Source organism: Idiotropiscis lumnitzeri, chromosome 3 (genome assembly GCF_059441095.1).
Source record: "Idiotropiscis lumnitzeri isolate Australia: NSW breed Sydney's pygmy pipehorse chromosome 3, RoL_Ilum_1.0, whole genome shotgun sequence".
NCBI lineage: Eukaryota > Metazoa > Chordata > Actinopteri > Syngnathiformes > Syngnathidae > Idiotropiscis > Idiotropiscis lumnitzeri.
In genome coordinates, this window is record NC_142393.1 from 14,950,711 (window position 1) to 14,976,644 (window position 25,934).

The following is a 25,934-nucleotide window of genomic DNA, read 5'->3' on the forward strand; positions in this document are numbered from 1 at the left end:
TTGTCTTGATATATCAGTTTAAAGTCCGTATTGCTGACATTAAATGTGTTTTGTGATCTTTTTTCCGTCTCAGATTGTTTACCACGAACGGGCTGTATGTGACGTCACGACACACCCCTATATGGCAGGGAGACAGCTGGCGACAGAACCAAGATTGAGCGGTTTCTCGACCAATGAGAAAAGAGCTCTTTCTTGAGTGAAGAGCCGTGATTGGACGATGGGGGATTATAGATATGTATAGATATGTCGTGTGGCTCTACACAAGGGGCGGGACACTGGAGAAGCGCTTGTCCAGCTACGTTGAGACGTGCAAGAAGACTGGACTAATGCTCAGTTTCCGAAGGACAAATGTAAGTTGTTTTACACTTTTAAGCATCGTTTACAGTGTCCCTTAGACGTGTTTTAGCTCCGAACCCGCTATCGCAGTTTGTTATTTTCTTCCCTCGGTTCTGTTTCGAAGTCGTTTTTGGAGCCAGGCAAAAGTGTGCTAGCTGTTGTTACCGCTCGCTTTATGCTATATTTTGACACGCCGCACGTAGGGACAATGCATACAGTCAGCCAGCGTGTAATGTCATCGCCGGGTGGCCATTTCAATGCCCTGCCGCTCACGCTTTAGGGAGACGTGACATCCTAGCGGACTGCACTGTTATTTGTTGTTATTGTTAGCTCCACGCAGCGCGCGAACCCGGTTGACGTCCTCCCGTCCGCCGTCGCACGCACGCCTGCCTAGCGCCAAACCCTCAGTAAAGAAAAAAAAAAAGAGCGTATTTTGACCTCGACGACGTCTTTCGTGCAACATGAGCGAAGTCCTCTCGTGAACGGTACGAGCCTTCTTTTGAATTCGACTCTGGAGTTCGACCACTACTCCGCGTGATATTATGTCAAAGGTGAAGTGTTGCGTCATGTGCTACTTCTTCTCTCGGGATGTCTCATAATGCTTGCGCGCGGGCTTGTGTGGTTATTTTACGTTTTAAATGACATTTTGTATGCATGTTAGAATCTCATGATCAAAGGGGCGTCATCGGTGCTAACGTGACTCTGTTCCCCCCCCACCACTCTCTCGCACCCGCGCCCCGCTACCCTGCCCCCCCCCCCCCCCGCCCCGTTGACTGACCGTTACTCTGCCTGATTCACTCCCACTTTTCTTCTCTGTTGACAGTTTGGTTTTATACCGAGGAAAAGTTTTTCACTGGGGAGAATTCCTTAAGCCATTGCCTTCAACTGGCTCGGAAAATTTGGCCACCACAACATTTTTGCCCCCACCTCTTCTTTCTCCTCCTCCCTCTGCTACCACTGCACAGAGTGAACGTTGATATGCTACATCAGGTAAGAGAAATCTACCATGCACGCAGACACGCGCATTCTGAGTTTATAGTGCACGCTGTTTTGTCGCACATGGTCCGAACAGCAGCATCACGCAGTCTCGCTTTTTTTTCTTTGTTTCCACGCTGAAGGGAGAGCCCCGCGTGGTATTTCGCATTGCAGATACACACTCGCACAATTTCCAGCACACGCTCGGCTTGTAATGTTTTGTGTGTGCCTGGTGTTATTGTTGTGTTGCTTCCCTCCACATTCCACAATTGTGTGCGTGCGTGCGTGCGTGCAGCGAGGCTGGAGCGCGAGTATCTGCAAATGAGAAACACTACCAGAATCAACCAGCTGCGTGGCTGCAATTGTGACTTGAACGTGTGAAGAAAATAAAGAGGTGTTGCTCTCTTTGGAGGAGGCTGCTAGACAACAAGCACGTTGCGAATGGATGTGAGAGGAATTGGGTGACGTTTCCTTTTTTAGATGAATTCTCCTCTCAGGGTCAAGGTGTCATCATGGTCAGTCAGGACACTTATTTGTTTTTATTATTAACTTGGGAGCAATGTTTAAAACAGGAGACGGCAACGTATTTCCAACCCCAGTGTTTACAGAATGGAAAATCCTGTAATACTTGCTGCACAAGTTGCTGTTTTCCCTAAAAATGGTTTATTTCAACACATACATTTTTAAATCTCTTGCATATAGCTCACAAAATAATCGACCTTTTCTGGATACAGCTATAGGAAAATTAAGAAACAGATAACAAAAAACATTTTTTCGGATTTTTGACTGTTTTTCATTTTCTGCAAATACATGTCAATGTTTTCATTGTTATTAGTATATGGAATTAGCCAACCCACAAACAAACAAATTAAGATAAATCGGAGACACAGATACTTTTGCAGTGGTCTCACAATATTTGACAGAGCTGTATATTTGGTGAAAAAAAAAATCGACAATTTTGTATAACTTTTTTGCCCATTGAAGTTTATTTTTCTGAGTTCGTGTCTCTTAGGGACATGACAACAAAATCATTTCTTAAATATTTTTTCTCTGTAAAACCAATACCCACCCAAAAGAGCTGGAATAAAGGAACCCAATTTTGTTTACATTTTGTCAAGAATGAATCATATTATGGCATTTTAAAGGCTTCAAAAAGCGGCGAAAAATGTTGGTAACTTTCTTCATTGTCGGAATGGAATGGTCTATGAGAAACTATGTGCGTCTGTTTCGGAAAAAATATGAGTAAAGCATTTTAAGTTGAGGTAAGCATAGGAAATGACTACATGTGCCATAAAAGCCGTTTCTGCGGTGCAACCCCAGTCTGGATGTTGTTGGTTTGGCTGCCGAAGATTCCCACACCATTGCTGTACAATGTATTTACCTGATGGATGGCTCTCCTGCGTCTCCACCCCTCAAATTTGGGCAACGTATTATGTTCTATGGCAACGTATAAATTGGATAGAACTGAATCCGCATGCCTTATAAAACCCTCGGGATTGTTTGTGATAGGTGGCTATAAGTATCATATAATATCAACACTTTTACTGTGCATGCGTTGAACATCGAAATACTGTTTGAAAATCATCAAATCCAAAACAAGGCAACAAAGGAGATTCCTCTGTACATCATATCTATAAATGGCCGCGGAGAACATTTTTAACAAGCGAGCAAGCAAGAGCTGAGTTGTCCGACAGGAGTGCAAAACAGACCTGTGAGACATTATCACACAAAAAGGGCCCCACAGAAAATGGCAGAAACGAGGCAGTTGTCACACATCTAATATAAGTGAGGATTACGTCTGCCGTCGAGGTTATCTTTTTTTGTTTGTTTTTGTTTTTCCCCTTGAGGCGTTTTATGACTTTTCCTCTCCTTTCTGTGAATAATGCATGAATCTCAATGACAAAATTCCGACACTTAATAGGATGTTGCAGTTTGGTGGTGATCCAAATTAGGATTGTTTGGCCTTGGCGCAAGTCTGCACTCTCCTACGCGTCATTGTAAGTTCTAATATCGCAAAGACGTGACAAGTTGAACCAATGCAGTTTTGTTACAGGAACCTCTTGCGTTGACTGCAACTAGACGCAATTTATCCTATTAGAAATAATAAAATTCCATGACTACATTCCAGGGTCAAACTGTCACCATCGTTAAACACTTAATTAAGTGCACAGGTAATTTGAAAGATACATTACCTCTCACCCAGGTGTCAAAGAAGTTAACCACTAACAATGAATTGTTAACTGGCCTCCTGGCAGGTATGACCGATACCCAGCAGGGGTCACGTGTTTTAGCATTCCTCACTGTCATACAAGTCAAAAAGACTTTTCTCATTATTATTGACTTAGATTTAACCATGTTGTACTGAGAAGCCGGAGATGTGTACTTCTTGTTGCTAAGCTACTTGCATTCTACGCTTGTCATCACAGTTTTCCTTTTTGCCATCACTACTACGTTTCTTTGGTGACATCACAAAGAATTCCGAGGCAAGTCTTACAACTGTGGCGGTAATCTCTTCAATGAAATGGATAGCCTAAATCTTGCTGGATGATCCGTCACTTCACTGTGATGATTTTTTTACAGTAAAGATTCCTCCCACGCATCTGTTACCACACTGGATACAAAAGCTCCCTTGAGACAATTTCAGTGCCGACTGTCAAAACCTTTACCAGCAACCAAAATAAAGCTCATTCATTGGGTCATATCGACTCGCCTAATTTAAGTTTGATTGCGCAAAGGATTTTCTGAAGTTATATAATGTGACAAGGGTACAGTTGCTTGCACAGGGGATATTGTTGTGCTTTAATATATAGACGGTAATTACAAAGCGGTGTAGCCGACTTTCGCCCCCTGCTGCCCTCCTCCATTTTATCAAACAGATTTTGAAATCCATGACAATAGAAAGAAAATTCTTGCCCGGAGTTGTGTTCCAGGGTTAGTGTGGGTGTGAACATGGCCACACTTGCACATTTGGGTGCATTTGCATGCTAATTAGTTTCACCACTTAAACAATGACATTGTGTCGGTTTGTTGGAGCTCCACCGAGCATGGAAAGCCAAATTGGTTCACAGTGAGTTCACTACTGAACCAGAACTGAACTGGCTCTGAACACCAGGCCAACCCGCACTGAGGTCGTTTGGATGGAAAAGATGTGCTGCTCAGGAGGTTTGAGGCTTTGTGGCATTCCAGGCAGGTTGTAAAATGATTACAGATTGTTTTGATATTTCGGATAATTGCCAACAGTGCACAAATTGACGTTTTATGAACGTACAAAGACATGCTTGCTGCTTTTGTATTGTGCCAATTGATGCTTCTTGTTTACATATTGTCCCTTGACAGTAAAAAAGAGTAGGTTTCATTTACATTGTGTTGATGCTTTATAAATTAAGAGGGAACAACATTTACTCACAGCCGAGCAATTGTATGTAATCACTATTTGAGCATTGTAACTACTACTACTCTGCTTGTAACAAAAATGTCTATAGACCTACCGCAGTTGTACTGTTGGAGAAACAGTGGAACATTTTGAAGTGAAATGACCTAAAAGTCATACAATTTTTGGGATTTGAAAAAAGAAATTATAAATTTTTCCTTATGTAAATCTAATGCTGGTGTATGACAGTTGTTATGCACTAGCCATTGCACATGTATTTAAAAAAAATATGATAAAATACTAATAGAGTGGTGGTCAGGTATCTAAAAATCTTATTTAAAAAAAACAAAAAAAACAAAAAACATTGTCATTTTAGCCCAAGCGTGTGTCTTTGTTGTTTTGGCTATGTTAAAAAAAAAAAAAAAACGGGCTGTTGGCGTAATTATGGCCGGCCACAGTCCATTCTGATGAGGTCACCCTGGAGGAAAAAATGTCCTCTTCTATGGTGACGCCTGGCTACCTGTAGGGCTTACAGTCTAGCACGCCGAAGCAGACTGACCCTGTGAAGCCACAGTATTCGACTGGACTCTCATTTTTATGATTGTTAAATCTAACTCCATGGTAATGCTGCACGTCATGTAGCCGCCAGAGGGAACGGACCAATGTCTATCTACGTATGTGTGGCTAAGTCCTAAAACCCAGAAATGTGTGTGTGTGTGTGTGGGGGGGGTGTGAAGTCTGTGGACAAAGTCATCCTCCATGGAATGTGCCCAACCACAGCACAATTCTGGTTCTTAAATGCTTAGAGTCTCTAAAAATAACGTTTAGTTTCTAAAATCAAAGTAGCTTATTCCTCATCTCCTCTGAGGTTGGCAGCTAATGTTTTATCCTTTCCCACGATGCAGGTGTGATTTTTAAATTTCCTGAGTTGCATGCGCATATAGCAACCACAATGTGGGCAGGTACTTGGATAATGAGTCTCGAATCAAATTCACAATGATGCTGAATTCATTTGTCCTCATTTCACGGGCCTTTTGATTTGCTCAGGCAGGCAAGTGATGAACGTGTTCTGGTTCGGTTGTGGAGGTCATCCTTCTTTGTCCCAATCCATTTGGAGTCAGAAGTTAGGACTCGCATTTAGGCTGTTTTTAAAAAGTCGGTGTTTCGCAAGTCTCACATAAAGTCCAAAGGATAGTTCGCAAAATCGACAGAAAATGTGCTTGCTCTGCGTTTCCTTCAGACATTCAGTGAGCTATTGTATGTGCGAAAGTTCAGTTACACCATTCATCTATATCACAATTCTGACAAGACTGGATATTCCAAAAAATACAAAAAAAGGAGGTTTCATTTCACAAAGAAGCGGTATTAACTACAAAAAAATATCTCCTTTCAGTTTTTTGGTTGTGGCTTCTCAAGCACATTAAAAGCCACAGAGCGGAAAAGCTAGAACAGTGATCAAGTTTAGAGTGAAGGTAAAAGAGGAGGCGGTCAGACCTTAAATGTTAAAAACTGTGGTCACAAAAAACCACAACCATTGCATACAGATGCGGCTATTTGTAGTACCTACGTTAAACAGAAACAAAATCAGTTGGCAAATTATCAGTTGCTTCCAATTTATTTGTTAATTGTCACAGCAAGGTAGACAAATATTTTAGGGTGTGTTCACAATTGTAGTTGAGTTAATATTTCCCAGTGTGAACACGACCACTGAAACTGTGGCGCACACCAAATTTGGTGGACCAAGACTGCTTGAGTGTGACTTCTGACATCATTGTTTTTTTTTGTTAATGTTTGATCAGCTGATTAAAAAAACCATTGAGCAAATTTATTTTTAAATTACATTTTATTCTAGTCTGAGACTGAGTACCAAATATCAACCTGAGATTAAAATATGTGTTTCCTTATTTACAGAATGTTGGGGAAAATGCCTATACATAAGCCAGACATATCTGTGCACACTTGCATTTCATAAAGCCTTTCAGAAAGCGGCCATATTGAGAATAATAAATCAGCAATAAGGAAATAAAGGAGCAGATATTATTCTGCTTTATTGCATTCACATGCGACGGCTAAATCCTCTCTGAACAGTGTCTAATGGATTCCTTATGGGCGGCAATTGTGTGGTAACAACATAAATGTAGCCGAGACTCTGGTGTTGTGGCTGGTGGGATTAGGTCGCCTTTCAAGCGCCGTAAGGGGCTTGGTGAGATCAACCGAAATAGCGGCTCACCTAACCATTTAAGTACACGGGCTGCCACGCATGAAGGGCTTCGAAAATCTTCAGCTTTAACTTCGAATAGACTTGCGGTGGTGAACAATGCCAAAGACTATGCATACGGTCTAGAGTAGTTCTAACGGAAGAGCTCCAGTTTGGGGATCAGTTCCCACGAGGCCAAGAATGTGTTCTCCACAAAAACCTCTTTAGCATGCTCAACAGGATATGCAGTGCTGCCTTAAAGCGCTGCCAAGGTGTTAGATTTCATGCGCAATATTGCATTTTTAACGTTTAATATAAAAGCCTTTCTTGTTTTGTCTTTTCCAGAATTTTCTTTTTTTATTAATTTACTGTATATGCCTAAAATAAGTTAGTCCTCAAAAACAGCCCTAATACGTTAAAAAAATTAAGAAAATAAATGTTATTTGGCTTGTACAATATGGAATGTGCAACATTGTACATATTTAAAGTCTGATGATGTTATCGCCTGATGTCTGCTAATTTTAATTTTTTTTGGAATGACACAAATGTCCTCTTAATGTGTGTCTTTTTTTTTTTTTTGTATTGGGGGGGGTCGTGTTTTAGTTTCCGTTGACGACCTGTTGATCTCGCTGGTAACTATCTGCCCGATATGACGGTTTACTTGTATCGTGATTTTTAAAAATTTTTTTTATTTTTATTTTATTTTATTTTTTTCTGCTGGACTAAAAGCGCACTTTGTTCATTAGGGCCCCCACTCATTGCATGTATGCTTGCACTCAACTTTGCATGTTTTTTAGTGTGACACTTAATCGAACTTGATGTAGAAAATCTATAAAGCTAAAGCAGTATCTGTTGAACAATTTTAGGCAAGATGCACCTTGATAGCCAGAATTCTCATGGAACCAAAGAATCTGAAAATGATAATAAAGATGAAAAAATGCAAATATTGTAAACCTCGGTTTTTCACAGTAATCTCAACTCACTTGTAATAATTGAAGTTTTTCAATAGAGACAGCATAATTATTTTTTCTTTTTTGGTCCTAGCCCTCCCATGTGCATTAAACAGATTTAGACCTATGAGTACAATTTTAAACTAGTGATGGGGCCAATATTTGGCATTTCAGAGATTACTGGCGTATGACTTTTTTTTTTTTAATTTGAATGCCGATGTATTAAAAGCTGGTTTATTTTGGCTCGCGGGAACGTTCTTCTCTCTCTGTCTGGCATGTCTTCTGAGAGAACACCCGCAAAAAGCAGTGGACAGGAGACAGACCTGTGTTGATGAGATAATTATTTTTCTGACTAGTCGCAGCATTGAGGATGCACTTTTCTGTTTTGGAATTTTAATACAAAAGATTTGTGAAAGATAAACAAAGTTGTTTAATGAACATGTGCTTAAAGGCATTTATACCAGGTCAAGTTTTGTCGTGTTTATTTTTCAAAATTTTGACACAATTTTTATCCCTTCTTTCTTCAAATATTGGTTATCGGCCTCCATGACTACTAATAATCGGTATCTGCCTTGAAGCAAGCCAATCGTTCTATTACTGTTTCAAACTCAATTAAAATACAAGTTTCAAACGCATTGAACTCTAAAACTAAAAAATATGTAGAACAATTCTGCATTTATTTTGTCTGGGTAGCGAGTGATTCTTACGAGTCTTTCTATGAGTGTTAGCTGTGTCCGTAAGTTTTACTGTACTCCTGGCATTCAATTAATTGCTGAAAACTGCATCAGGAACTGGCTCTTCTTTCCCACATGCGAGGGCATCATATACTATCCAAGTGTACTGTAAAAACCTTTAGACGATTGCTTAAAAGAAGTGATAAAGGGGTTGTGCGAATGATGAAGCAATATATGGGGGAAGAAGCCACTCTAGCCTACATTAACGGGAAGAATGATTGATATGCAGCGGTACCTTGAGTTATGAGCCATGACTTGGTTGATTACTGAATTTATGGCGTGGTAAGTGGTCGACCGGAGCTGGAGTCAGAGGTCCTTGCCGTCACTCACTAGGCCACACTCTTTAGACGCGCACACCAGCACACAAATACTACTGCTATTTTGCTGTTCAAAGTTGGATACAATGCGTCAGTCTATGGTTAGCTTAGCAATTAGCATGAGTTATGTATTTCTTGTAAGAAGTGTATCTTAGAATAACTCAGTAACGTTTTTAGCTACACTCGCTAGCCAGCCGAAGCTTGATGCACTGACTACTTGCACTGAGGTATTGTGAGCGCATCCAGCCCGGCAAAGTTTTTTGGGACCTTCTTGGTGGTTCAATTATCGAAAAACTTACAAATCTTGATTGTCAGTCTTTCTTTTCACTGTAGTTTGTTGTGTCGCCAAATGTACATTTTGAGTGTTTATTTTGAGCCTCAGTAAAGAGAGATTCGAGTGTGACCATTTTGGGTTGTTGCTCTTGTTGTTCAGAAACTGCTTTAAAAAAAAAAATTGATTAACAGTTTAAACTCAAAACAACGAGTAAAGATTTTTAACACCTTTTTAAAACATTGCTCTTTCCTTGCATGATCTGTTTTACTATATGTACTTGCGTCCTTGGACTTCTCTACTCTCCGCTTGCCTTACGACTTCAATGGACTAAAACACATTGCGAGTTATGTTCTAATATTTGCAGATTATGATGAGCACATATCTACATGAATTTTGGTGAGCATCTATCATGGTTTGTTGCACACCGCTGCACAGTACATGGGTTAGCCAGTTAGTCCCGCAATAATTTATTTTATTTTATTTTTTTCTGAAGGAGGAATATGTAACCTGAGATCTAAATGATCACAATACTTGATGGTGCGATATGGCATTTTTTATGGCACCCTTACACAAGGAAACAAGTCCAAAATGAACAGTAGCGAGTTGCAGCACGAGACACGACACGGTGATTATGTGAACTCCTGAAAAATGTCAAATTTTCAAGTGTGCAGGGTGTGTCATTATTTTGATATTTAATGGGCTTAAACCTGTTTTCAAGGAGTTAGACGTTAATATTTGCACTCTTAATATTCAATGGGGTCGTGTGTTGCTGTGAAGTTTTCTTTTTAATGATTCTTTGAATTTTCCTTTTCTTCAACGTCAATGATAGAAAGACCAATTACTTTTTTTTTTTTTTTCCTTCAATGCCAACACAAATCTCCACAGGATTTGGCACAAAATGCAATCCTGAGGATCCAGAGTAGCTCAGTAAGTCCCAAGATTTGTGAAAATAATTCAAGATAAAATAAACACGATAAATAGATCCGGGTAATGCTTATTCAAGGCTTCAATGGGTGGATGTAACTAAATGAAAGAGGCAAGAAGCTTGAATCTCACATGATATTTGCAATTTCATTTTGTTCTTGACGAATATAAAAGAATGTTCAAGACTAACGTGTTCAACATGCACGGAGGAATGGGATCATGATAGTTTTGAGTGGTTGCGTTTTAGTGTAATAAAACTCAAGTTTTGAAATCAATAATGATTGGTTTTGTTAATCAATTTATTAATTATTTACAATTTGCGATTGTAATTTTTCTTTACAAACTCGCCCTGCTCCAAGTTCAATTGCATCGACTGCACACTAAATTAGAGAGTAACTGTAACAGCCTCCTGATGTTTCTCACCACCCGAACATGTGAGAAATGCTCTTCCTCAAGTGGTCACCTGACGACATACTGCACTTTTCACATTTAGTAGATATTATGAGGAGCTGCCAAAGAGAGACAATGAAATGTCATTCAGCCCGTCTCTTTTCCCTTCTGCCGTGCTCATACTACACGATTGTAGCCCGATTTGGACCTCTTAGTCTTTGTGTTAGTGTGTTGAGGCCCAGTGTAAGGGCTTTCAGCGAGCAGTAAACCCTCCTTCCTGAACACTGCCGCCCCCGCCCCCGCCCTCACCCTCGCTCTCCATTCCATTCCTCATTTTCTTTTTCCTGATGCTACTGTAGCACAGAGAGGGCGAGGGAGACGAGCCCACAGAGGTGATTGGTTCAAACACAGCAGGCCTCCTGCATGAGGCTCCACCCATCACTGCCTGGGACAATTAGCCACCCACAAAAGATCGAGATGGCTGATCGCTCATCTGTATGTGCAAACACGTAACTATACTACATAGGGTATTTGTATCGTATCCTCTGTCTTCCTCCTTGTTTTGACTTCATTATCCTGTGCTAGGGCTGGAAGAAACAATCGATGATTAGAATGCGTAGTGATGCAGATGTAAATGATTCGGAATACGTGCATCACTAATCAATTATTGAAAGACAGAAGCGACAGCCAATGTGGTGCACTATTATGGTAGTATTTTATTTTTTGAACCATCTACAGAGACATGTGAGCGCCCATGTGCATTTGCTCGCACGCACGACTCCCATTCAAGATCAAACATTAGAGTGTTGTGACAATAACAAAACATCTTGTTCCAGCTATTCCCCAATGAAAGACGTGATGTGCAAAAAATGTTTGCTTCACAGTTAAAAGATAGATGATGATTGATCATTCAAAGTGGATAATACTCAAAAGTAATGAGTGATAAATTTTAAAAAAGCGAGAACATGATGATTTCATTGTATGTAGGTGAGAAATGTGTCGTCGAGCCAGTGTCAGTGAACTTCATGTCAAGAACAATTGAATAAAAAAAAAAATAATAATAAATAATAAATAAATAAAAAAAAAATAAAAAACACTAAATTAATGAGAGCAAGTCTATGTTGTTTAGAAGATCTTGTCTGTTTTGGTTATCATTTATTTATTCCTTTTTCGATTAATCACCAGCCATAACTTGTATTACATCTCAAATTGCAAGAGGGGCGGAGTAAAATAAAACTCCCAACAGCAAAGTCAAGACATAAGGCAATTGAACTTCCTTGTTGGTGACGAATTATTGATTGTGTCCAAAAAGCGTCTTCTGTTCAACTAAATTGAAGTTGCTTTCAAGATCATTCGCTATGAATCTACTCTTGACACTGAGTTGGAAGTAGGACAAGTGCTTTGAAGCGATCACGCTGATGTTTAAAAATGACATTTTCTGTGGCGGTGGATCAAAGCGTTCACACTGCTGATGGGCACAAATGGATCAGCGACTTGTCACATTATCTTCAGATGATTAACAATTGGAAAGTTCTAGATTCAACCCCTATAGCAATGTCCTTCATTGTTTAACACTTTCAGTCGAAGAAGTGGTATCAAATAATAATAATAATAATGATAATAATAATAATAATAATAATCATTATTATTATTATCATTATCCTTCTGTGTCTTATTGAAAAGATGGCTAATGTTACATGCCCAAATGTGGCCACTGTCTTTTATGGGCTTAAACAATAACACATTTTGAAGGCCAGAGTGCCTCACGTTCACACTTACTGATGAATCTTATGACTCTGTTTAACACCCTTTGCAGTATGTCGCTTGCATTCACAAAATAGTACGCTCTGCTCTTGGTCTGGAAATATACATCTAACCAATCCAGTGGTATGTTATGGTACCCCCTGGTTGACCTCAATCCATTTCATTCTCACATTATTTTCTTCTCTTCTAACGGTGCCTATTTTTGAGAATGATGCTTGCTTCAATGAAAAGTGATTCCAATTTCCACAGCAGTCAGCCAAACACAAGCAAGGTTCTGTACGGGCTGGAATGAGGTCTCTTGTGCTGCACAGACAACACGTGTGGAATATTTGTTCTTTTTCACATTAATTAACATTAATAAGATATGTGACTTTAGCCTTTTAAAGTTCAAGGGAATTGTCGCTTTTGAGGTATTTGCCTGCTTTTTCACTTCCCATCTATGTAAGTGATGTTTTGACTCTCAGTTGACTTTGTGCAGCACTGGTGTAAAAAGTCTGCCATCATGCGGCTGTGCTTGTTTGTACAGCCTGCCGCAACTAGTCAGGCATTTGTTAATTTGAAGATTACATTTGGTGTGTGAAAGTGTTCTGATAGGTTGCTCCAAATTACATGACCGAATCCGAATCAAAGAAAGTGGAAATGTAACACAATCGAGTTTCAACCCGTCACCCTCGCAGTCCTATTAGTCAGTTGGACACGACTAAGTCGGTGTTTACCGGCACGATTTGTTCCTCGGCTGGAGTGGCTGGAAGTATTTAAAGGCTCGGGAGAAGTCAAAGTACATGACTCCCTGCAGTGCTCCATGCCAGGCTCTGTGCAGCGGGTAGAGAACAGCTTCATCATCTGCCACCTTATGACAATGAACTGTGATGAGTCCTGTGGTGCTTCTGCACGTGTTTTCACATGGCTGTGGGTTGCTCCGTTAATGACGGTGGTGGTTGGGCTGTCACTAACAAATTGTTTGGGAATCGAGAATCTTATCAATTATTCCATCGATTATCTGGGTAATCGCAGAACACACAATTAATTTTTTTCTGGTGACATATCTGGCAGTGAGAAGCACACATCTATAAATTTGTTTGCGTAAGTTGATGTCATTTTTATTAACAATATACTTATTTCAAACTAATCTTTTCATATATAACCCAGGTTTTGGTGTTGTGGTCTCTTGCCAGGTTAAGTGCCTCTCACTGCCATTTAGGCTGCTGGAACAGCCTGCAGTGAACACGAGGACTTTAATTTAAAAAAATAAAATAAATGGTAGCCTTTACATTAATCAGTATCCAAGGAGTAGTTCTCAGTTTCAAAGTGGTTGGTGACCCCTGATTTAATTGATGATGTAAGGATGTTAAATGTCATCGAGGTGTGTTTGCGTTACCACTAGTTGGGGTGAGTGTGTGTGTGTGTGTTAACTGTCAAATTATATTGCACTCTTATTTATTTCCCATTTATCTATTTATTTATTTATTATTTAAAACAAACGGTGACTTTAGGTTGTTTGTAAAATGGTGACATTCAGGTCAGTTTCTCCCTACCAATTGTATGGATTGCTTTTTTTTTTTCTTGGATTTTATTTAAATGCCATAGAAGGGTCATATTTGGCTGATTCACGTTTATGTATATCTAAGAAAACAAGGCAGTTTTATTTTTTGTGGGAAATAATGAGATCATTGTTGCTTGTGTAAAACACCTTTATTTGTTGCAAATAAGCAGAGTTTGTGATTTTATTCACTGGCAAAATTCTTTTTTGTATGTTAAGTCCATTTTCTTGTCACCTTCATAAAAGAAGTTGTGTTCTTGCCATGTCGGATTTATTGGTTGCTCTGCAAGCAGGATTACGTAAAAACTGTGGGGTTGCTTCTCACTGAACTTCATGAAGTGGTGTCATTAATGGACCTATGACGAAACGATTACATTTTTAAGGCTTATTTATTATTTTTTTTTGTTAATGAACGCTAGCTGCTCCCTAATTAAAGTTTGTTCCAAGGCAGACATTAAAGTTGTCACAGAACCTCCAGTCATTCAAACACAACCCCCTGAGGTGGCGCAGACCATTCAGTCTGCAGACTGAAAGTAGCGACAGTCCAAACAAGTATTTTGGTGTCGTGTTCACATGATACCAACATTTTGACCTCGCTACTATACCTTTTTATGAAGTAAAGTGAAATAATAGCTGGCAGCCAACGTGACTACATTTTATTTGTATTAATTCAAAAGTTACTATAAGACCAATTAGAATACTTTTTATAAAATACGAAAACATTTTTGCGACCATATTTAGACGCTTGAGAACAATTGAACATGAATACTGATCATTTTGATATAATTTGTACATTATAGGCCATATTAGCGGTGCATGCAGTTTTAAAATGATTTCTCTTTGACCAATTTTTTTAACGCCACAAAATCCGACCATTTGAACAGGGGTTTGTAGACTTTTTATATCCACTGTAAATGATTTGTAAACTCTTCTATTGTTTGTCAATCACCACCACCACGTTGCTGCCGATTCCACCGAGACAGCCGTTTTACTGTGTAGATGTGTGTGGCTGCGCATGCTGATGTTTGAATAAATGTTTGTGTATGTCTGTATTCAGTGAAACCGACGAGGTGCGGGTGCCGGTGGGGGCCTTGTTTTGTAAGCATTTTCGTTCTTTTTTTTTTTTTTTTTAAAAGTTTAGTTTAGTTTACACAGAAGAAAGACATGCAACAAGCGGTGGCCTGAACAAGACAGTTCCATTGGATGCTTAATCCTTACCCCGCCATATGGTCTTGGTTGATGGTGTTTGTGTTGCTTAATTCTGCGCAGTTATGTTTTTATGAATGGCTCTAACCGCCAGGGAACTTTGTTATATTTGGCTGCCATGGAGACATGTAGAGTGGATGTAGTACATTACGTAATTCACATTTTGTTGAAATTGAAGTTCTTTCTGATGCAAGAAAAAAAAAGTTGACCACAGGAATACAATAGGACTTCCTAGATGTACAATAAGGTCGGTTGATTTCTTGCGCATTCAAATGAAAGTCTAAAATATTTTTTTTTTTTTCAGCACAGATCAATGCGCACCCAATTTTGAGAATCATTATGATAATAGTTTGTAGAATTTGCATTACGAGCCCACGTGTATTTTGACCGTTAATCACGATTTTGATGTCACCTGCGGATGGAACAATATCGGCGATATTGAAATTACCAAGAATTTTTTCTTTTAAAGAATATCTTGATTTTTTTTTTTAATGAATTTATTTTAAATATAGTAATGTGAGCTTTTAAAAAAAAATATTAAGATAGCCAACCTCCCCACAATATCATGATTATTGTAGTATCATGATGTTCATATCAAGATATTGTTAACATCCCCATTGTCACCTGCAGCACATATTGTACACTAAGTGGAACATAAGCGCACGTAACGTGTGTGCCGTCCAGTAGTTGTCTTATTGTGTGAGCACACGTAATTCCAATCAGAAATATTTGGAAAACTTCTGTTAGAAAGTATAAGCAATACATATTCTTGTAATGCAATGTTTGATGTCGGTCACTATTCAGTTAAAACTTTCGCTTTGAGTCCAATTCTGTTTTTAAATGTGGTGACCCAAAGTACTTGTTTAAAAAAAAATAAGTCTCATGTTTAACAGATGTGGATGTGATGGTTTCAGCAGAGATTTACAAATTCTATCGCCAGAGTTTCCTGTACCTTTTTTTTTTTGTTGTTAGCATGGTGTTTTTGTTTTCTTAGTTGGTTTTGAATTCTTGGTTTTCATCTGAACCATGCAATTATGAAACACAAGTGGAAAGCACTCAGAAGTGTAGTCGTGTATAGTATTACATGATATTTTCTTTCAAGATGGTCAAACCTTTGGAACACATTTCCTTTGAGATCAGACGAGTCTGCAGAACAGTTGACGGGCTGCAAATGACTCCGCGATTAGCGTTAGCATCTTGCCAAATCTTCTACTCATTTGGTCACAGTAAAATATGATACAATATAACAAAATAATGTTTAACACTTTTAGGACTCCGATAGGTTTGAATCGATTTCTTCACCAAGACTTAGTTAAACTAAAACATCTTATTATATAGCACATTAGCATTGAGGCTCAGCCTCGTAGCAAGCAGAGGCCTCGACATGAAGGCTCATTCCTCACGTCAATATACGCAAACTCTTCGTTGTCCTCACAAGCAAGCAACTCCTTCAATACTGATATGAGTGAGTGAATCACTGTTTTAATTTATATGATTTTTTTTCGGGAGATTTCTTCGTTCGATCCTAAAGTTGACCAGATGTGTCTTTTTCACCACGTATTAGTGATATGCACCACCTTGTGGTGGAATGAGTTATTACCTCAAAACTGCATACATTGGTTTTCCAACTATACGTTTTATGTGGGTTAATTATCGATTCATTGTTTAATGAATCCATATTGGGCTATGAATTAGAATAGTGATTAAAATCTAATTTTTAAACCCAGCTCAAATGACTATATAATGCATTTCCTTCATTTAGATTTTTTTTGAAGGTTTTGTCAATGTACTGTACTTTTGTTCATTATATAATTTTTAAATGGACAACACAAATTGCCCATAAAAAAATGGTGGATGAAGCATGAAGTGGCACACATGAGCACAAAACTGAGATTATCAAACCGGCGGACGCTGGAGTCCCGTGGTAAGCAGGCTTCGCTTGCAGGGGTCGTATTGATGCGCACACGCACGAAAGCGCGCACACACACACAAACTGCAATTTGTAGTAGGGCTGATTTTTTTTCGAATTTTTTTCAACAAACAAAAGCAAATAATTCATCTTTGTTACTATAAACTGTAAATGATAAAATAAATCATAGTATCTTTTTATGTTTTAGTCAATCCAGGCAAATTTTCTCAGAACAGAAAGCTGAGCTTGTTTGTTCTCATGATGTCGTCGGTCAGGTTGGGTGTTGTTGTGTTCAGGATGTTCTGTATCTGGTAACTCGACTAGCGCGCCAGAGAGCGAATGATGGAGATTCAGAGCAAGATGAGTCACTTTTTCTGTTCGACACTGTTGTTTTCCACAAAGTCTGTTATTTTCTCTCATATATGGATGCCAGGTAGTGGGTAGGGGAAAAAAAATGATTCCTTTTTTTTTTCGGTTTGTTTTTAACATTCCGTCTAATTTTATAATTCAGGAAACTGTGGTTAAACTTGAGTAACGACTTCGCCTGATGAAACTGCATTTCTTTTCTGAACCAAAATTTATGCTTAAATGACGTGGGCAGTTTAAATAAATTAGTTAGTTTAAATCCTCACATTCAAATCACCCATTGACGGGTTTCACATTGACAAATACTCCCACACTTGGTTCATATAATTTATTGTTTTACTTCAGGAATATGAATGTGGTATTTTGCTGTGAAAATCAGTTTTGAGGTGGTAGAATACATCATCAGTCATTTTTAATCTTAGTTGAGTAGTGAATGTCTTTTGCTTCCGATGTACATACATGATCGAGTGGTGCCGTTTGAAAATGGGTTGCAGTTAAGAATCACACGTCCCTCGCTGGCTTAAGTTTGTCCCCTAAAGAATTAGGGCTGAGTTATATGATTTTAAAAGTATGTCAGGATATCAGTATTTCATTTTGGTTGATATAGATATCTATTTCAAATAAGTACCTTAAAAACAAACATTTTATTGGAGGCATTTGCTATCATCCATTAAGTGTGTATTGCGAAACATATGGATATTAAATTATTGGCCAGCCCTATAAAGAATACTTTTCGTTTTTACGAGTGTGAGCATAAATTTGACTGAGTGATAAAGCATTTCGGTCCTCGCAAAAACAATAGTCTATGTTTAGTTTTTCAATTAAGATGTGGGGATACATTTAAATTGCATTGAAAGTAGTGTTAAAAAATAGAAATTGTTTAAATACTTGTGCTTATTTCTGCGCTCACGCGTTATTTCTCAAAACTCTTCTGGGATCTACCACATGAAAGAGAAAAAGAAAAAGAGTAAAGCACAATTTTAGGTTCACTTTTTTGGAACGTGGGATGAGATAAAACTCCTTCGATTGTTTCTATTAGATGGGATTCCATTTTGATTCAATATGATACGGCTCAGTTTGAGATGCCATGCCATAGGGCTGCGTGTTTATATTGTTATTGCGAAATGAACATTCTAGGTATTAACTTTGAAATTTGCACAATATAAATCACGGGACCTTGTGTTGCATGTAAAGCTCAATGCAAGCAACCACATTCATCCTTTCAAGTTTGGTGTTGATCGATGGCTCAAGCGAGGGATACGCAGCCGCTGCTGCCTAGGCAGCGCACGCGCCTATTAGTGAGAGTTGCGAGACACAGACATGTGCTCTCAAGTCTGTATGGTACACATATATTGTGTTTTAGAACATTACATGACCATAGTTAGAATTTCATAATTACCATTGGATAAAAAAGCTTGCAGAGCTTCTTGTGAAAATTGTCAAGCAGCCTACGTGTTGCTAATCCAGTCAATTCTATGTATCCACATTTTTTTCATGATTATCACCCACGTTCTATTTCTGTAGCAACGCGCAACTCAAGGCACACAACACGTCCATCCATTTTTGGACCCGCTTAGGGTCATGCATGGCCAAATTGGTACAGAACAATACACACGTTGAGGCAGTAGTATTTCCATATATTGACCAGCACCAAAAGTGTGTATTATGCAATTGGTATGCTTTATAATTCATAATGTTACGTCCTTCACCTAAGATGGACTGAGTAGAGTAAGTTGTCCAATAAATTGAGAATTGAAATAATAAATGACATGTTCTCCTGTAATTGCTTTATAACACATGGCTTGTGTAAAAGGTTCCGGGCTGAAACCCGCCAAAAATCTGTTTTCATTTGTCATGGCTCACCATCATCCACAGCTGTTTAATTGTAGAAACCTTTACTACAAATCATACTTTGTACATACTGCTGCTCCTACTTCCCCTTATTCATCCAGCCGACTGTATATCAAGTGTGACACACTTGTGGGGCGATAGTAGAAGAATGTTGCACCTCCGATACTTACCATCCAACGTCTTATTGAAAAGCACCTCAGCAATGGTCAATAAGAAAATTGCTTTAGTGTTGGTCTTATAAGATAGCCATTTATTGTGACCAATGGAACATCCAGAGTGACTGATAAGCCAATGCCAGAAGAATGAGACGGTGCAGATGGCAGCACTTGAGCAGCAATCCAATTCACAGAGAAGCCGAACACCTGGTGCAGACTAATGGAATTTGGCATGATTTTAAAATCTGATCTAATCATAAGTAAGGCATTGGGATGATCCACACACTTCATTTTTTAAAATTACCACCAACGCCATACAATGCTGTCTTGGAGAAAAAAAAATCATTGGTTACTATAATGGTTACTTTTTACTCGCAATACTGTTGTTCTTCAGCTGGTCTGCACTTCTCCAGTTCCCAAGCCAAATAAGCCTGCACTTTCTCATGGAAAGGGCTTCATGTTACTTTTCAGCATTGTCTGGTATACAAATTGAGGTTATGGTTAACGGTACCATAACATTTCCATCATAAAGTGGTTCATGTAATATGTGTTTTTGGGTGAGTGGGTGTTGGAAACGTGTAGAGTTACGTTTACATGCTTGACAGTCTAGACGTTCAAGTTGTCCTCCGCATAATGTGTTTTGTGGAGGAATTTATTATTATTTGGATTTTAGGATTAACCTCCATCAAGTGCACAATAAAAATGCTGGCAAATTTGACATCTGTAAAGAAACAAAAACAAGAATCTGTTGGGGGAAATAACAGTCTGGTTAAGAGTATTTATTCGTATGGCGCATTCTCTGCTTATCTGTTCAATGTTATTGGGGTGTAGTTGCAGCCGTACTTCCTCCAATAGTTGTGACTCATTTTTTGCGCATATTTGCCATTCATCATTTAGTCCTTGAAAGCCACTAAAGCGCTCACATGAACACGTGGAAATAATACACAAAGGAATTCATTTGTCTGCCTTTTAAAAGACATCCTTAAGGCTGAGTTGCATGCTGGGTCGGTTTATCCTTGATTTAGGCTTGTTCTTAAAAAAATGTGAGCGATGGTGCATAATGATTCAGTCAATGATTGTGCTGATTTAAAATAAGGCTTCGTCCCTCGTTTTATTTTTGGGTGCCAATAAGTCCTAAAAAATGTTTTTTTAAAAATCCAATTTAAGGCCTTAATGATCCTTCTAAATAGGGTGCTACAATCTTTCTGTTGCCAAATCTAATAGTTCTTCGATTTGACATTCTCAAGACTCCTCTTATAAAAGAAAAATGTCAAATGTTTGGTGGACCTTTTTTGTGGCTCAGTGATGAATTCTCCCACACAAACCTCAGTTATTGCAGAAAGTTGTCCTACGAGCAGTTGATGAAAACAACATTATGTTTTGGCAAATTAAGTGTGACTCGATGTTTGGGTCTCTGAGCAGGATTCCGCTGGATCCTAAAATGTCTTGGATCAAGCTTACAAAAGTCTCTTATTTTTTACTTTTTTGTTTTTTTTTACACAGGGGAATATATAGTAACTATAGTAAAAAACTGCAAATTACTTTAAAAAAGTTTAATTTTACTAACTTATTGATTACAGAAGAGGATCTGGGCCAGTGATAAAATAAAAAAAAACAAACGTTGGCTGGTTTCTGACTTTATCCTCAGAATTCCTTCTTTAAAATTGCTAATTTTATGTTTAAAAACTCTCCGAGAGTTTGAGTGGTCCAATATGTCTTTCATCAAATTTAGGCCTGAGGAAAAAAAAAGAGTGAAAGCAACTGGCACACATTTGGTGACGTGGCCTGTGTAATATGAAAATTACGTACTGTCTATACATGTGTGACTGTAAATTTGTATATTAATTTGAGACCATTTTACTTTTTTTTGTGCTTTATTGTCTAGGCATCAGATTGGGACTCTGTATCGGCAGATCCTTTAAAAAAGGACCCAGACTCGGGTACCAAAATGGTGTTTGCGGGTCATCTCTAGTTAAATGGCGAAAAAAGGAGGACTGGTAATGACGAAAATGTGCTGATAGTGAGTTGGAGAAGCACAGCTGGATGTATCACCATTCGGCAGTTGGCAAACATACAGCTGTGCTCGTAAATTTACATACCTCTAGGGTATGTAAACTTACGAGCGTAACTATGCCAGTGGCATTAAAAAAAGTACACAAATGGAAAAAAAAAAAACTCTACTATCCGTTATCATTATAGTTTTGGGAGAAAAGATTGTGACTGACTAATCATGGCAGCATAAAGTTAAAAATGAAAACACGAAAATTAAATAATTCTGCGTGATCTAAATATTCTACGATAGTTGCACTTAGGCCATTAGATAAAGAACAGGATTTGAGATAGAAATTTCATACAGAATGCAAATTTTCAGCTTTGTGCTCCCATTTAAAGTTGGGGCAAGACAAAGCTGAGCAATATGGACAATTTGGATTCATGGTTGTGGAGCAAGTGTTTTGATAAATGGCCACATCATTCCTCAAGCTTTTATAGCTCTAGTGGGAAGTGTTGTTTTCTTGTTGGGCTGAGTGGAACCTTTTATTTCCTCAGGTTCAGCTGACACTGCATCCTTTGTTGGCTATGCACTGGTTGAGTGTTGTGTGGTTCATGCTTAGTCCCACACCCTCACTGAACATTTGCGAAAAACACGTCACTTGTTTTTTCTTGTTCATTCTGCTTCAACTTTGTGTGACTTGATCATCCAATGTGGGTCAATATTTTTTACTCTTAACTCACTGTTGTTAGTTATCTACCTCATCAGGATCAAACTCTCTAAAAAGATAGTTTTCATGTCAAGTTTATTTTTATATGAAAAATACGTGTTCAATATTTTCAGATTTTTTTTTGGGGGGGGGGGGTGTTGGTTCTGTTACAGATATCCCGTTTGAAAAAATATATATAAAATTAGACATGCATGTTTTTCACAGAAACGTCACGATAGCCTAAATCACAGCAGAGTCACAAAGGGCTTTATCGGCCCCCAGTTCACCAAAAATCAAAGACATCCCGTAGTCTAGACCCGCATCTAGCAAGAAAGAAACTCAGGAAATCAATTTTGGGTCAACATGCATGTGAGGCTGTAAAATGCTCGTTTTGAACCACATGCGTGATTTTTTTTTATTGAGATGCTGATTTTGTTTTAGCCGTTGGAGTCACTAAAAGACCGGCATGTTTGGCTCAGAATGGAACAAAAGGTACCATCCAACGTCAGCAAGATAAAAGATAATAATCTTCCACAACAGGTGTCCCTTCTTAACATGTTGGTTCAAAAAGATCAGCAATTTGTTGAGATAACACCATGTTTGCTTGCAAATGTCTAAATAATTGTAGCGTGCTGATATTGTGTCTTCCCAAAGCCCTCCATGCCATTAAACTACTTTCTTATCAGTTTTGGCTTTGTGCTAGATGTGTGTAGTTTGTTCTCGGCCTGCTAACCCTGTTTATCTGGTTAATAATTAACCCACATGCTTCATCTTGTGTGCCCTTTGGCCCAATTCCATGTCAACACAAATATCGCCGCGAAGCAGTTTTCCTTTTGAGTGTATTTTACTAGCTTCGGGTGGGAAAAAAATGGTCTGAAATCTTTGGTGTGGGATTAGTAGAGTTTCTGCTGCTTTTAAATGGAAACGCATTATAGAGCAAAAAAAAAAAATAAAAAAAATATGGAGGCATTTACACCACTCTTTAATTTGGTGATGTTTGATTCTTAGCCTTATTTCTTTAACTGCTTAAAAACATGGCTACATTTTTTTCCTGGAATGAAGAGAATAAATTTCATATTCCATTAAAAAAAAAAAAAGTTGTTAGATGTATATTATATCAGAATTCATCCGAATGAATACATTCAGAGTGGAGCTTCCACAAACACACCCCACCCCGGAGAAAATTACTTCTACCTCTTCCTGGACCCCTCCACCCCAACCAATTAATTCATATCATATGCGTCTAAGCAGGAAGGGAAAATACTCGGCCTTTTGCTTTTCTTACACAGGCTTACTTTAGAAGGTCAGAGGTGAGTGTGGGTGGCTGGTGTCATGTGATCTCACCATGGTGTGCTCAATGAGAAATCTTAGTTACCCTCGTTTGCGATGTTGCCATTTAAGTTTTGGTTTGATGTGTTGATTGTGTCATCAATGCAATCAAACCTTCAGACAAAATTCCTTTCTTTTTAATGGCCAACAAGACACCATTGGTTTTCACAATTAACAATCTCATTAAAAATGTTCAGGCCCCCCACTCATTCACTCACACTACTCCCTCCCTGTGTTATGTGTGACTGGCTGCTTGTTTTCATCCTCTACTTTGAAAACAAGATCCAAAGTTCAAAATCTGGATTTCAAAGGGAAAGCACAGGAGGCCCGGCCAAGCAAACTTAACTGAAACCGTTAAACCAAACCATTCAAGCTGTTGTCAAAACCGTTAAAACTGTTTTTAAAAGTAGTTACACCCCTAGTTTGTGTGTGTGTGTGTGTGTGTGTGTGTGTGTGAGTGCCAACTTGCGCAGCGGCAAGCAAAATGGACTGATGGGCGTTGCAACCAAACAGCGTTACAGACTGCTGATGACGTATGCAAACAAACATGCATCCAAATGACGATTTATCAAGTCGGGGAAAACAAAAACAAGATTGCATTTTATTTATTAAGCGATATAGTAATTATCGTGACAGGTGTAATTATATGCGTGCCATGCTCATTTAATTCGTAATTAAGATCATTCGTGGCATGTAAGAAGTGCTGGCAATTTAGTCATTCTGTTAAAATGGGGAAAATGTGACTCAATCTTTGTGTTGTGTGTGCCACACTCAGCATGGAGAAAAGAAATAAGGGCAAATAAATGACCGATGATTTGAAAACCAAAATTGTAGAAAAGCATGGACAGACTCGAGGCTAAAAGTACATCTCCAGATATCTGAATGTTCCTGTGTCACGGCACTGTAACCAACTCCTGGACGTGGACGGATGAGAAACATTGAAAGTTGCAAAAATTGTTCGAATAGTGGGAAAAGAACCTTGATCCACTTCCAAATTAATTTAAACTCACCTGCAGACACGTGCTGCAACGTTATTGGCAAGCACCATTTGTCAACATTTAAATAAAAAGGGACCCAAGACGACTCCAATGCTGCCACGGACATAAAAACAAAAAAAACAAAAAAAAAAACTGGCTGGAAATTGTCAACACTTACTTGGCAAAGCCAAAAAATTTGGACATGAAACCAAAGCAGAGCTTCATACTTGTGTACTAAATATTAAAATTGAAACAATGCCTTCAAAGAAAAGATGACTGTCTCTATGGTCAAACATAGTGGAGGTTGACTGATATTTTGGCGTTGCTTTGCTAATTCTGGTGCAGGATACCTTGATTATTGTGTGCCTGGAATCATGAAAGAAAGAATTTTGGGGCGCAAAGTACAACCCAGTGTCAGGCAGCTTGTTCGACATCAGAGGTCATAGGACGTAGAGCAGGACAAAGCACACTTCAAAAAGCACCCAAAAAGCCACTGGAGAGTTCCCAAGTGACCTGCAACGAGTCAAGACCTAAATCCAAAAGAACACCTGTGGAGAGCTCTCAAAACAGCAGTTGGGAAGAAGCACCCTTCAAATGGGGCAGACCTGAAGCTGTTGGGAGAAGACGAGTGGTGCTGTAAGCAAAAGAAATATTTACAAAACAAACAAAACAGATCATGTCAACAGAGCTAAATGGTTTTACAACAATACAATAAATCCAGCTTCTTCGAGGCCCCAAGACAGATTATGCGCTTACATTAACAGTACCATTGACAATGATTAAGTGACTGGTTTGTAAATGGTGATTCTGAGGGTGTGCGTGTGAAGCATTAGTGTAGCTAAATTGGAGTATATGATGGCGGGCTGTTCGTGAGGCCGTCTCTAATGCAGCTGGTGGTAAAAGTAGGCCAAGTTCCCCGTTGTGCCTCCTATAGGGCCATTGTCCCTATATGCCGTGGATTCCATTTCCTTCCCTGAGTGAGCTCTGTGCTGTCACGGGGTTCAACAAGCTACTGAGATTTAAAGAGAGACAATCGGATGATGACGTGACGGTTGCTTTATAGCCAATGATGTTCCTCTTTGAAATGGTTGTTTTACTTTGCTGGTCTAAAGACTGACATTTTAGTTAGAAAATAAACCATTTGTAGATTGGTTTCTCATCCATGTTAAGAGTGAATGTTCTCAAGTGTGTTCAAATTTGATTATTAAATGATTCTCTTTTTTGCCTTTTAGAAGGGGGAATTTGATTAGCATTTTGCTTTTAAAATGATTTTTGCATTTTCCTTTTAAAATGATTTTTTTTTAAATGATTGTTTTCTTTCAATCGCATACTAATTGAGACTAAATCTATATCACATGTGCTTGTTGCAACTAGTTTTCCTTAATTGCATCAAGATCCATTTAATCAAGAACCAACTAATACAATCGATAATAATACAAAGATCAATCAACTGATGACATAAACTGAATACTTGTGTCTTTCTTATTCAGGGCAGACCACTGAAACTTTCAAAATCTGGTCATCCCAAATTGCACATTTTATACAGTACAGTATTCTCTACCCTCCTGTGAGTTTTGATTTGTGCTTAAGTTTTTTTTTTATTGCACTTGAAAATGATTTATTGTCTTTTGAATTCTGAAGCCTGCAAACTGTAAAAACAGCAGCCAATAT

General features: G+C 38.6%; 1 protein-coding gene across 2 annotated transcripts in view; it reads left to right on the top strand.

Annotated features, from left to right (window-relative positions):
• The first annotated feature begins 206 nt into the window (after positions 1 to 206).
• LOC148340088 (vitamin D3 receptor A) overlaps positions 207 to 25,934 on the top strand; it is a 57,559-nt gene continuing 31,831 nt past the window's right edge. For both annotated transcript variants that reach the window (XM_088289822.1, XM_088289823.1), the window contains exons 1-2: positions 207 to 350; positions 1,160 to 1,326. The gene's annotated coding sequence lies outside the window, so the exon portion shown is untranslated. The remainder of the gene's footprint in view (positions 351 to 1,159; positions 1,327 to 25,934) is intronic.